Here is a 15,293-nt window from a genome sequence, read left to right as displayed (position 1 = left end):
ATTTACAGATGAGACATATTCAAATATTTTCTGAAAATATATATATTTACTCTTGTTTTGTTACCACATTCCTCAGATTTATTATTCACTACTTATATGGAATTATAGTGGTAGAAAAACTTACATTTAAGAGTAACGTAAGGTCTGAATTAATTATTTTTGACTTAATGATAGCCAGTGCTTGAAAGCAACAGAATCATTACCTAATAGGAAATATAATTTACATATTGAATATCTCTTTTGATCATAATTTCATGTCATCTTTACGGTTTCCACCTTTCGAAGTATCATTTTATTATTGTCTGAAAATCATTTTTTAAAATCTATGTTGTATGCTTTTTCCTCCAGAACTGATATAAAATAAATCTTTACAAATGAACTGTGAAAGTCTCTCTGAATATTTCACTTTAAACAAAACTTCACTAAAAATGGTATCTGGAAAATATAAAAAGCCTCAAAACATTGAGAAATTTAGCTAATGCAATTTTGTTACAAAAATAAATGATATTGATACTTGAAAAGAAGAGATAGCTAAATTAAGTCCATTATTTAAATTTTCAGATTCCAAAATCTATTGTTCAGATGTTACAATGAGAATGGAGAAAGTATACTTGGACCGAGGCTTTATATACTAACCTGTTTTATTTGTTTTTCAGATAGTGCAAATGAAAACGAATGACAAAGAGAATCATTTTAACTCAGAGTAGGTTAAGGAAATGGCTTTCATGTAGAATTAAAATTCTGATTACTTTTAATCATTCAAAGTTTTTGGTTTACTTACTAATTTTAATTTAGAATATTATTGTCTAAAACTGTCACAAATAATACAATCATAAATAGAAATATTTTTTTTGGAAATTTTACGTTAGTAACATTTTCAAAGTTATGATTTTGTTTTTAAATTTTTTCCTGAAAACATTTTTTAATTGACAATATTATGTTTCACTCACTCTGAGTGTATATCATTCTCCCACTAGATTTATTGTTTATGTATCTTTTGATGTACAAGCCCAAAATATGTTTTGGTAAATTGAAGACTTCAATACTATTGAAAATAGTAAGCTGTGATGCAGATTCAAAGAAAATGTTTTATTTTAACTGTAATATCAATTTATTATTTTTTTTTCTTACATTGATTTAAAATATTTGATGATGCTAAATTACTGGTATATTTTAAAATATAAAAAAATAAAAGAATTTTATTTTAAAAAATAAGTATAGCTTATTAGGGATTTTGATTTCTTTATGAAATACATTTTTCAAGATTCTTAATGTATTGATCAATACTACCAATAACTACTTAGAAAATATAAGAAGAATAAACTATCAGACTGATTCTCTTTACACTTTCTTAAACAATATATTGTTTTTTCCAATACAGTGTAGTTATTATTATTAATAAAATATAAATTATTATTAACTTTTAACAAAGTGGTTCTAATAGTATATGTATTTCCATTTTAATTAGTAGCTGAATAAAATATAATTTGGACAAATAGCACATCATTGTATATCCACAACTTGGAGTAAAAATGTGTTGAAACTACAGTTAGAATATATAGGCAGAAGAAATAGAATTATGTAAAAATGCATTAATTCATTATTTTTATTAAGCTATTTAATATAGATAGAATACTTTATCTGGTTGAAAACATTCCTGAGAAGGCAGGGCTAGGCTTACTTATTGATATTTTCATTTGCATATATGCTTGATGATGACCATACTTGATAAAGAAATGTTGGACTCTGTAAGGTAGAAAGGAAATGTTACAGTGTAGGACTTATCCACCAGAGTCAGCTATTTTATGATAAACTTGGATGTTATGGGATTGTTCTAGACAAGAATACAAAACATGATTTGAAAATTGGAAGCAAGATGAGAGAAGAGGGGGAAGGAAATATTCTCAACTGCTGCATTTGGTTCAAGTGGCAAGGACATATCAAGTAGGTGTATTATTTATCAAAGACATAGTCTTTTGTTATAAAATATTCATTTATGCATTTTTATTTGTTGTTTTACCATTTTCTGAATGCATTAACTTATTTCCAATTTAATGAACTATTTGACACTCATTTGTCAAAAGTAAAATGATTGGAGTATTTAGAAAATACCATTGTAGAATTTTGTACAGTACATCTTAAAAAAACACACCTGTATATTTTATTAAAAATTAATCTTACTGTAAAGTTCTTGTCAAGCCTTTTATTATAAAAATAGTTGCTTTTAAAATATATATCTTTAGAAACTGAAAGTCTTCTTTTGAATTTATTAACAGCATTTTAGAACTAGATGAGGTCTTAGAGGCTATCTAATCCATCCCTATATTTTCCTGAAGAAGGAACTGGGGCCTGAGAAATTAAACAATGTATCTAAATTGAATAGCTACTTAAAGGCACTTAAAGAATGTTCATCCCAAGAAATTTAGACAATAATAATAATACCCTGCAGCATACATTTCTTTTTACTTTTGTCATCAGAGTTACTCTGAATGTGTGAAGCTGTAAAACAACTACGATAACATAGAAGTCCTGTTGGGAACAAAATAATAAGACTTTACACATGTAACTGTGTGTGTGTGCGTGTAAATATATATATATATATATATATATATATATATATATATATATATATATGTATATATATGGATCTAGGGGGTCACTGGACTTCTTCAATATATTTTCTCAGTCACCTTATTTATAACTTTAAGTATAAACGACAAACAGTCCTTTTTGTTAGCCTATTTTAAAGCTAAATATACTTTTAGGGATTTGTTTTTTATTCTTCCAGATAACTCTTTATCTATAATAATATTAAAAATAAGAGACTAAAAAATAGGAAGGAAGCATATTTTCAGTACTTTCAAGAGTGCATCAGAACTCAGAAGTGTACTTCACCTGTCCCAAGGATTGTGTTTTGAGGAACAGAAAATTATCTCTGAACAACATGCTAAAACTTTATTCTACATTGTGATTCCCCCTGTTGTAACCATCCCTGATGCCAACACATGTTCTGCATAAGTAGAGAAACACAAATTAAATTCAAAATGCCCCGAGAGTATTGTCCTTCATAACACTAGTGTCTGGTGTGAGGCTGAATGAATAACAAGTGACCAAGCTATTAAGATATGAAACAAAAGTCATCTAGGCACATAATATTGATTTAACAACATCTCAAGTTGTATTTGCTTTCATTAGTTTGTGTAGAATCAATCTGTCTATCTTTAAAAAATAATCATACTGAACTTGGTGGTCATTTGTTCCAGGAATTTTAATTCCTTTCAGTAGTTACATATGTTTAATATTACAGGCATGCCTGCAGATCTGTGACTGTGCAGCTTCCCCGAGGTGTTTGGTTTTGCTTTTTGACAATTCTAGCTCCTGATGTTGGCCTTTATAAGTTTTTTTCATAATAAACTGCCAAATATACAACTAAAATAGAATATGTCCAGTAGCTGAAATTTTACAACATCTATGACTGTACACCCAGACCGCTTTTTCAATTTGATTAAAGTCTAATTTTCAAATTTATTGGAGAAAGCATGAGTTACAGAATATGGAGATATTCCACCCCAGAGCTCTGATTAAGAGGGGTTTATCATTGTCCTTTCATATGTGAGCTCTGGTCCAAGTGTTGTGCTTGTGCAAATATACTTGTGTCACATGTGGAGGTGTCCACAGGGATATTAGAAAATGAGTCGTAGGACTCTGCTTTCATTCATATTTCAAGATATACAAATTGTTAGCTTCTAATAAATTTTAAATAAAGAATCTACCATTTCACATTTATAACAGTTTATCTATGCTTTAACATAATGGCCATCTCTACCATGAATATTTTCTATAAGATAGTATTTGAGATGCATTGATGTGACCAGACCCTAAAAGCCCCAAGATACTGCACTAGTTTCCATACTGCAGACAGATGTGATGTGAACACCCTATTATAAGCATATGATTTTATGTATTTCCCAATCATCCTGTATGTTGGAATATACATCCTAGTTTTAAAATTATTTAATTATTACTTAGGCTTCAGGTTCACTTTTTCAAGTCTTTCATAAAGAGAATATTGTTTCCTTCAAGTTTACACAGATTAAAAAATAGAAAGACTAAAGCACATAAAGGCCAAGGGTTGCATTTTGCAGAGGATAGGTTCTGGTTGAATGAGATCTGGGATGTGTGCCAAATTAATGGGGGGAAAAATCCCATTTTTCCTCTCCAATAGCCACAATGTTCATTATTAAGAAAAGTATATGAACCACAGGATTTGATTTTAATAACAACAATGTCTTCATTAATCTGTATGTTCCATTTAGCCTCATTATTGAGCAAATGCTGAATTAATGCAGCACATATTATTGTTGGATTTCCCTTGCAAAACCTTTCTTCTCTCTTTTATCATTCATTCAAGGACGATCAGGTGTGTGTGTGTCCTGTTTTTCTACAGGCCTGTGGCCCTCAAGAGCTATTTTCACACCTCTGTCTAAGAGGAGACCTTAGGCTTGGGATATCTACAAAGGGGTGTGGGAAACGGAACTGCAGATTCATTCAAAACCATAATTAATTTTCTGTTCTTTTAGTGCTGTCATGTCAAGAAGGCCTCTTTGTCACCTGCAACTGAGATGATATTTCCTCGATGGTCTCTGGGCCTCCTTCTAAATCAAGAGTGGTGATAGCCAACACTGCTTTGTATCTGCGGAACAAATAGTGGCTTTTGTCCAGCACAAGTCCCTAAACAAACTTAATCTCTCTAACACTGTGACAGATGACATTTAGATGTCCTTGTTACCCTTAAAATGAGTTTTATTGACAATCAGAGAACAAAAAGAAGGCCTAGAGAAAGCTCAATGTTTTATAGGCTTGCTAACAACATCTTAGTGCAGAGGGTGAGGAGAAAGCCTGAAGTTGCCCCCATTTTCCCCTGCTTTGCTATATCACCATGACAACTGATATAGAAATCACTTAGTGACTCCCAGAAAGAAAACACAGTGACACAGTCCCCCTTGTATGGCGAATCAAACTAAAGCCTTCATTCAAATGGCTATTCAGCTTGGGCATTCATGTAGAGGATAGGGTGGATTTTACACAGGTAACTACAAGAGAAAGGCCAGCAAACCCTCCAGCCACAGCATATGGTAAAGTCTCTGTCTAATTAATGCATCCTCAATAGAATTGATGCATTTTAAATTTGTTTTCTTTTACTTGAAACATCATTAATGTAAAGGGCAACATTAATCAACATCATGGAACTTAAAAGGGCATTAAAGAGTGATCTCTTTCCCTATGCAATGAGATTCTTTTCAAGTAGCTGTGTTAACTGCAGCTGAGTCTGCGTTCTTAAAGTCAGAAGGCAAATCTAGAGAGGCCTCTGCTGGCGAACCTCTCTCTGTGCAGCTGTCCTTGCCAAACTGTTCTGAAAAGGAAAGCAAAAGAATGACTTTCAGCTTTTATTGGAAAAAATTGCTCACAAGATGGATCACCAATGAACAAACTGTACGAAACATTGAATAATGGCATTGCAGTTTTAAAGTTGTCATGTCTAACTGGTTGTTTTTCAGTTAATAAAATGACCATAAAGCTCTGATGAATGAGCTGCTTGAACTTGAACATGCTGAGATATTTTAAGATTATTCAACAATGAAATAATGGGTAATCTTTAAAAGGAAATCTGTACATAATACTCTCATGTAAGTTTAAAATTTAAATCATTCTAATAGGAAATTGTATTTCTTAACATCGTGTGTAGGGGTTGGGGGCTGGATGGTACATTGTTCACACACATACCCAAATATTTCTCTCAACTAGCAAAAAACTAAAATAAAATCTTCAGGTAAAACTAAAACATTCAAAAATTATTTTTGGTTAATTGCAAAGCAAAATTGTACTGCCAAGATTTCCTACTTATGGTAAAGAAATATGAACCAAATAATAGTCTTCAAGTGCGATTTAACATGAAGATATCATTGCAGCATGTTTTTTTAAATCAAATTAGGCCAAGAGTAACCTCACTGATCTTTGTAGTAATTTTTGTGGAGAAATAAAACATTTTTTTAACAGAAGTTTAAAATTATTTTAACATTTCCTGGGATAAAGATGCATATGATCTGTATCTGTATAAGGAAACTAGGTGTTTTTGGCTCTGTGAAAAAAAATGACCTGACTCCACAAGTGTCATTTAACTTTGAAAGTTTTCAAAAGATGAAATCCAAATTCTGTTCTTGTTTTTTGGCATTTATATTTTTATATTAAATATTATTTAAAATTCAATCGTACTAGGATACAACTCAAATTGTCTTCAAAAATTGCATGAGTTATTTTTTTGTTGGCAGTGACTGATATCTTTTACTCTAGGATTCTTGGTATATTTTCAGTAGGGTGATTTCATATTTCAAATGGTTTCATGTTTATTTGAGGTAAAATTTTAGTCAAGCAATTTTCATAAGGCAGTTTGGTTAGTATGACTCAGTAAGTTACTTTCTGGATTATATAGGTAATGTATGATCTTTCAAGTAAATGGTTAGAGGTCTTGGGATCACTACCATATAGTCCCAACAGTGACACCTACTGGTAAAAAGAAAACAAAAAAATAGTTTTAGTTTTCTTTCTGTTTATTGTTTTGGAGAACACTACCAGGGACTCTATTGGTATACATGTTCCTTATTTAAAATTACGTTTTTAGGTCTTTAAAACATAAAACTATACATTCACAACAATGTATCAGGTGAGAGAAAAAACTAAAACAGTATAATGTAAATAATTATGAAACAAAAATGTTATTAGCAGGGAAATGTGGTTTAAATTAACACCAAGTAGTATATAGATATGCAAATACAAACTTTTGGGTTCTTACATAGCATAGAAAATATGAAACCAAGATTTTGCAACAGACTTTCTGAAGATTCCTTAAATGCTTATTAAATGTTTTATATTTCAGAAAGAGCAAAGTATATCTATGAATCAAAAGACAAGTATATACTTCATAGTAACCCAGTTGTCAACAACCTTTGAGGTTTTATGCTATTATGACTAGAAATACTCTCCCAGACATGAATTTATCAAATAGAGAGAAATATTGGAATCATGTTGGAATGTGATAATTTCTCCACTGAGTTAGTTCTCTCCCAGTTTGCAAAACTCTGTACAAGAATACACTCTGTGCATCAGACAGGATCCAACATTAAAAACAAAATTTGCCAATACAGATCCACAGATACTGAGAAAAGATAATGATCTTTATTTCTCTGTGAGGCTCCAGTGATCCTTTTTCTAAATTAAATTTGTTCTTAATTTATATTATCACACAGCACATCAGATAATTTCTACTTCTTCACATAACACATGAATTTCATGAGAAGTTGTTTTAGATTAATAGCTGAAGGTCCCTATAATACCTAGATAGTATTTCTTCATTTTTGTTTTGAATGAGTAGTAAATTACTTGTTAAACTATAAAACATAGTATCAATAATTCTGGATTTTATAGTCACATGAAATAAAAATGGCAGAATAGCAAGTAATCAATTTCAACCGGGTTTAACTGGAATAGGTATTTCAATGCAAAATGTGGCTTATTTCTTTTAGAAAACTCGGGATCTTTATTGATATTTCAGATTATAAAGAAAAATGTCTATCGGTCCCCCAAATATTATTTAGCCTTGGGGACAGTGGTCAGGCATATGGTAAACTAGCAAATCATTTAATCCATAATACACATTTATGACTACTTTTGTGATATCACTGTGAGGAAACATGTGAGATGTCTCACAAATTATGTGGTAGACAGTTATATTGGTGTCTTTGAAACCATCTTTGGCTCTGTTGTGTGCCTTTGTTTGTACAACTTGAGCACATGCTTCAAAATGTCATCCAGATTACAAGCATGCAGGGAATGAAGTATTACTTCAGTATCAATATCCGAAGCATGCTCTTTATTTCATTAAATAATTCATCAGCCAATTGCACTTGGTAAAATTGCAAAATTCCTTCTTTTTATTTCTTGCAAGAGATATTTCATTAGGTTGTTATTCATAATCTGATAAAATATTTGATAATTATTTATGATAATGAATATGAGGAAACAAAGGATTTTTAAAAATCACATAAATTACAACATGAAAATCACAAAGAATAATATTTATGCAAAATTATGTGGCCAACACCCTGGCAATTAAATTAGGATACAATGTGCTTAGGGTGAAAACCAGAACAGAAATGAAAACAAATTAGCCACAAAAATTGAAAAGTTTGGTTTGATGTTTGGGTGCTCCTGAGTACCTGAACCAGCAATTCATATCATCATTACACACGACCATAATGAAAGGCCTATTTTGCCTTTAGAGAGTTCATCCAGGGATTGCACAAGGGATTTGCACAGAGTAAAGCTTCACAAAACCCAAGGGCTGTCAGAGGGAAATTGTATCCAGAAGGACAGGGCAGGCCAGGCATCCCTCCAACAGCAAAGCCACATAAGAGAGCCAGCGGCAGGGCAGAGGCTGCCAACACAACTGCCTACCACGTCTGCCAAGGAGCCAGAAGCCGCTTGTGGGAAAATATCACTTACCCTTAGCATCTGGGTCCTGTGATTGTTATCCAGAGACAGAGTGGTAAGATACAGGGGAATAAACAGCATCCCATTAAACACACACACACACACACACACACACACACACACACACACACACACTTGTCTCTCAGTACAGAGAGAAATAAGCATACCACTGCCTTAAATTAGAAAAACTTTCTATAATGGGAATTTTTTAAATGAGATTTATTCTTAGCTACATATTCATATGTCATAATGAGATGAGCTTTAGTAATTACTTTTCACCAATAGCTTTGGTTTATAAAAACCAGGAGTTTGTTATATTTGTGGATATTTGCAGATGTGTATAGTCCACTCTGAAAAAATTTTCCCTTGAAGTAGCTTACATAATTATTTAAAAATTAAATCTTAGTCATGGATAAATAAACTAAACTGAGCTTTGATATTAAAATGTTTTATTATTTTTTTTATTTTGTCACTGTTTTTAAGAGGCCAAGTTCCAAACATAAACTCATAAAATAACTGGTAAATTCTTATTTAGTAAGTACTATATTATAAGCATAATGTAATCTACATAATTATTTAATATATAACTATGACTTGTATATAGTAGTATATATAACATTACATATGTATATATTTAAGTTTAATAATGCCTCTTCTAAAATATACACTTTTAATTTATATCTGAAAAAGTGTTTTTGAAGTTTCCAATATTTCAATGTGATCATATAGGTTTACTCTTTTGAAATATGGAGATGGGATAAGGGAAGGAATTTAGAAAATTTGAAGATTGGAGACACCTTGTGGTTAGTGCACAAGCCTTAACTTTTCAGCAATATATTTATTTTTTGAAGATTATTATTTTTGTAGAAGACAAGTAATATCCTACTCCGAGTCTTTATTAAAAGGGTAGAAAAGTATTTTTCATTTTAAATATTCTTCTCTGATATCAAGGATAGAAAATAGTAGCTCTAAGTGTTGATGGCAACATGAACACCCCAAATACATTTTCTCATATTTAAATTCATAACACATCAATTATAGTATATGAGTTCATGAAGAGCATTTGGAATAATACTATTATGTATTGACACGGTGAATTTATTATGAAAAGTTTTATTTTCCATTAATAAAATTAAAATTTCAGTTGCCTTTTCAAGGCCATAAAATCCAGGTGCTTCTTTATGCATGTTATCTCAGATAATATTTATGGGTCAGTTTATGCTATAATATACATAATGACATGCATATAACTACTTAGAAGCATATTCCACAGGTATGTAAACTATACTATATGGACATTTAATTTTTTATTTGTACAAATAATAAAGTAATTTAGGAATGTCTTGCATTTAATGATAACATGAAGGAAATGTTCAAGGGAGATAAAATCTGATAAAAATGCAAAACCTCATAGTAACCCATGGGTGTTTTGTTTATTTTTGTTGTTTTCATTGTCACACACACACCACAGGTATTTGATTCTGATCATTTTTGATCAATAGACTACTTATTTTTCGGCTTCAAATCATTCTCAAATCATTCATATTTAGTTCCACATTTAAAGCATTTCTATATCAACTAGAAAATTCTGGTGAGAAGTATTTCTTTTCTATTGCATGTCTGTATAGCTGTGAAAGATTCTGTGATTTCAAACAATGCTCAGTATGGGAACGAGTAAGAAGAGAAAGGAATAAATAGATCTTAAACATTTTATTTTACTTACAAATATTAAATGCTCAACTGAAATGTAATATACTTCTCCAATTTTTATAAGTACATAAATAATTTATGAACAAGTGCACAAGAGCAATAAGAATTCATAAAGAAAATGTTGTGCTGATTGTTGTTTCATTGCCCATAAAGGAAACAAATATCTCCAGGAACATGCGCATAAAATCAGACCTGCTTTTCACGAGCATTTAAAGCATTAGCCTAAAAAAATAAAATCCTAAAAGCAAGCATTTTCTTCTGATTTTATGACCAATCCCTTTGTACATATTTGTTACCTTTTTATATCTTTTCCTCAAATGTTTGTATGTTTCTTTCCTTGTCTATTGGCTTTTTAAAATTTCATTTTCATTATTAAGGTTTGCATTGAGCAGTTTCAATTTTCATTCTTTTAATTACATTTATACCATGCCTTTACCTTTTAATCATTTTTCTTAAGTTTAGCTGATTTCTTAACCCACCAGTTTAATTCTTTAACATCACATAATATATCTTAGGATGTAGTATTATATACAAAATAATTTTCCCAAATCCCAGTGTGTTAAAACAACTGAATTTCAACTTATTATAATTACTTATGACAGAGCCATTTAACCCTTGATGATCTTAACATTTTAAATTCTAAAAAGGAAGATCAAATTCATTTACTGAAGCCTGCACAGTTTGCATACTTAACTAAATACACAGCCATGACTCCAAGGGATTTTTCCCCTCTAAGATACCAGCTGAAGCTGCAGAGGACAACTAAGCCTCGCATTCCGAGTGTTCATGCTGTATTCTTCACAACTGTCCAAATTGTAATAGAATTTTCTTATAATGATGTTATATGATGTTCTTGTTGTGATACCTGTGTTTGTGAAGAACTTAATATTGATTTACTGTGTCTCTTGCCCATCTTTGAGCAGCCTAGATAGCAATTACAGCTGTTGGTGGTATCTATTTTGTCTTTTCATAATTGTCATTTCTTGTTCCACTTAAGATTAAAATATGAAAATTGTACCATTTTCACATCAACTGTGCATTAGCCAAGTCATCAGCAATATCCTTGAAGAACCATCATTCTAACCATGGTTCTTCACATTGCCTCTTTATTTTATTTATGAAAATTGCATGCTACAACATAAACTTGAACGAGGAATGCATTCAAAGGTGAGCTTTCTTGACATCAAGTCCTCATCTGGACCCTTAGTATCTTACTGAGAAATCACTAGGGTTTTCCCAATACCTGCCTGCCTCCACCAAATGCTTTCTTCCCTTCAGACTGGGGTTTTTGAAAGCAGGGTCTTTGTTATTTTTCAAATCTAACTTTAAAATACTTCACAGTTTTTCTCTCTCTCTACTACTCTAATTTTAATCTACATTTCATAAACAATGTGGTATTTTTTTACAAAAAAATACATTTTTCAGAATAGAACTGACTTGAAATGAGTTTTTTCCCGATCACAAATAGGTCTACCAGGTATATATCTCTTCAAAGGACTATTAAGAGCTGTTCCAAAATTCAAAAATGTTTCATTTGAAGACAAAAGACACGGATGTAGGGGATAACACAGCCTGGGTTCCTATCATTAGGAAATTTGTCAAACAGAGGATATGAAAATAATTTTTAAATTGATGAAGAGAAAACTTTTTGTAAATAATTTGGAATTTTTTCTGGTCAGTTTATATAAAATGCACAGTTGAAATAATTGAAGCATTTTATTATTCTGTCTTGACTAAATAAATTTTGAACTGCTTGTGAAGGATTTTTTTATGTTGAAATATTATATTTCAAGATGAAACTGGATAAATATTTGAATACTTGCCTCCTACACACACACACACACACACACACACACACACACCACACACACTTTCCTACCAGCAGACTAAATTCACCTAGTCCCTAATAGGCATTAATTTTCATTTTTACTACATCTGTTTGGAGACTTTAAAAAATGACATGTGCAAGGAAATGATAAAGGCGTCTGCAGTCTCTAGCAGAGGCCCCTCCTTATGAGACGGTGCAGGGCGTTTGTGAGTGTTGTTATTGTTGTTGTTGCAATCTAGCTAATAAAGGCTTTCTCTTACACAAGAGAATTTTGACAGGGTTGACTCCAGACAGCTTTCCAGCTGAGGTCTGGGGCCTTGCTGAACCTTCAAAATTTTCCCATTTGAGCTGCATCAAAGTGAAGGAAATTCAAGGATCACTAACGTCTCAGATGGTAGCACTTGCCCTAACAACGAAGGTTCAGGAATTCTTTGGAGCAGGCTGAGGTCATTTTTCTCCCCTTTTCTCCTAATGCTTTTCTCTATTAATCAGAGCTCAGAGCTCAGATTGGTCTTCAACTTCCTCCCAATCTTTGCTAAGCCTGTCATTTCTAGCTATTATTTACTTTAATGGTCTTTGGCTGATCTCTTATGAAGCTTTGGATCTGAGAATAATAAGGCTATAGAGGAAGGGGCATAGACATAGGTGTGGGTCTGCCTGCAGATTAACCGTGGCAGATGGGCTTTATTGCGGTTTCCTGTGTACTGAGTGCTGATTGAGAGGGTATAATGAGAGAGGTGGTGTCTACACAATGGTCACAGCTACTTCATTGCACTTTTGGTCTAAACAACCCCATTTTTCTAAATCTTTGGGTTGTGAAATTTTAGGAAGTCAGAGCACAAGAACAAGCACAAAAACAACTGTAAATAACCATGAATGTTAATCCAACACTAATTGGTCCTTTCTTTCAACATGAGTCCGTTTTGCTCAGTTTTTAAAATTCTGGGTAAATTAATAGCAAAGGTGGCTAAACAAAATGCTATCGCATTAGGTAGTTTCAGATGCAGTAGTGAGCAATGTGTATTTTCTGTGGGTGCTCTTTGTTTGCTTGGGGATTTTTTTGTTTGCATTTTGTTAAATATATGCTATATTTGATTATTACTACAGAAAACAAAAGCTTAAATTGTAATTATTAACAGATGCTTTGGGAGTTATGTCAAGGATATTTTTTCTGAATGGAACTGGAGAATACTAAAAATAATAAAATCAGGGCTTTTATTTTATCCCTTGCACAGTAAATCAAAGTTTTCTTTTTTACCTTTATTTTCTACATTTGATTTGAGTGTCTGCTCAATTGCAACTAACTGTGCAATGAAAACATTTTTGTTATAGGTGTTAACTAAAGTTATTTTACACATTTCTCATTTTTATGATTTTACTTAATTCCTCCCTTTCACCAATGGATTAAATCACAACTATTGATTCCTTTCTTCCTTTGGGCTTTACCCATCTGTCTTAACGCTTTCATCCAACACCCCTTGGTCTCAGAGGGGTGTTCTGAAATGAACCGCCGAAACCTGGAGAAGACTCTAGGTCAAGTTTGTGTACAAGAGTTTAAATTTTTAGTGACAGTCCCTCTCATGGCCGCCTGAAAGTTTCCCCACAGTGCTGCACAAGTGAGCTCTACCAATTATCCTCCGCCTTTGAAAACCATTATCAAGTTTTTCAAAACTTCTTTCATTTCACTGTTGTCATTCAGTGAAAAGGAAACTAACCACCATGTCAAGACAACTCTGCTGCCTAGCAACGCAGAGCCACATTTTAATTCTGACTAGCTTCTGGTCTTCACTAATAGAAAGTGACTATGTTAAGCCAGTCACAAGAGTTGTTTGTCACTTCTGAAATGCAAACAAAACTATATTGTTTTCTAAAGTATTGGGTGTGATTGATGTAAAGATTTACAGTAACATCATTCATTTTCCCTTGTGTTTTAGTAGGATTGATGTCATATCTTTTCATGCTTTATTAAATGCTTTAAAAGAGCTAAAAAAAAAAAAGATGATGCTTTTTGTCCTTTAAAGAGTTTAAAGAGGATTTTTTTTGCCAGTGAACTAGACTCCAACAACTTCTGAAATTAAATGAATCTATTCAACTAGTGTCAGCCACATCAATATATAATTTAATATGAAACCATCATCCATGAAGGAGAATGCAGTTAAAACAATTAGAAAGGAACAGACCAGACCAAGGTCAACATTATGGGGCGGGAGAAGGAAAATCTAAGCTTTTAAGTTGTGAGTCTCAGAGTTTGTTTTATCAAGCTTTCCCACAGCTCTGTATCATTGGCTTTTGGTATGAAAAACTGCAAGTTGCTGCTGGTGCAATTTTAATTGTAAATCTCTGCAGGCATATATGTGTAGATGTCTATAGTCAAAGTACAACATTTAAATCATAAAAATTGATTGAGAACTTGTAGCTGTACTTAAAAGTAAATCTCCTACAATTGAGTGGAAGCCAATTAATAAAGTAGAAAGATATTGCTATTGTATTTTAAATCTTCTTTAATATTACCTGACACTTATAGTATTTTGTATAAATATATAGATAAACTTTATTTACTAGATACTTTAAACTATTCTAAGTTATGTTATTTAACTATACATAACCTAGATAAAGTAAAATTCTTCTTCAAAATTATATATCAGAATATAAAAGAGAAATTACATACATTAATTACAATTTTTGTTGTTTTCACATTCTAAGCAGTAATAAAATATTGTTAATTACTAAGCAAAATGTTTATTTTTAAAACGTATAGCTTAGAGAATCAGAATAACACAAAAAATTAAGCTAAAAATCATCATCATAGAAAGGCAGTACAATGTCTTTTTCTTTCAATTCTGACTTCAAAAGACTATCCTTTCCATAAAACTTTGTTCATATTAAAAAAAATGAAATCTAGGTATTACGTAGGGCAAAAACATAGTTTAAAAATCTTTAGATCATAACAGATGTATGTTTTGAGATGAATAAAAAATATCGAATATGAAAGCTAATAATTGAGGTTAAAGAAAAAGGTTATTAATCTTGAAATTAAGTAGAAATCTTAAGGAGCTTTTGTGAACTTTAAAAGGCTTAATTCATTAGCAATATCTTGTCCAATTAATCAGTATCAATATTGAATATGAACCCAAAGGGTGTTGGTTTCAACTGAAAGAGGATTGGTTTAGGTTTTGTTTAAGAAGAATGTATTTGAAACACTTATATG

Source organism: Cnephaeus nilssonii (genome assembly GCF_951640355.1).
Source record: "Cnephaeus nilssonii genome assembly, chromosome: 3".
Classification (NCBI taxonomy): Eukaryota; Metazoa; Chordata; class Mammalia; order Chiroptera; family Vespertilionidae; genus Cnephaeus; species Cnephaeus nilssonii.
This window is presented reverse-complemented; position numbering follows the sequence as displayed.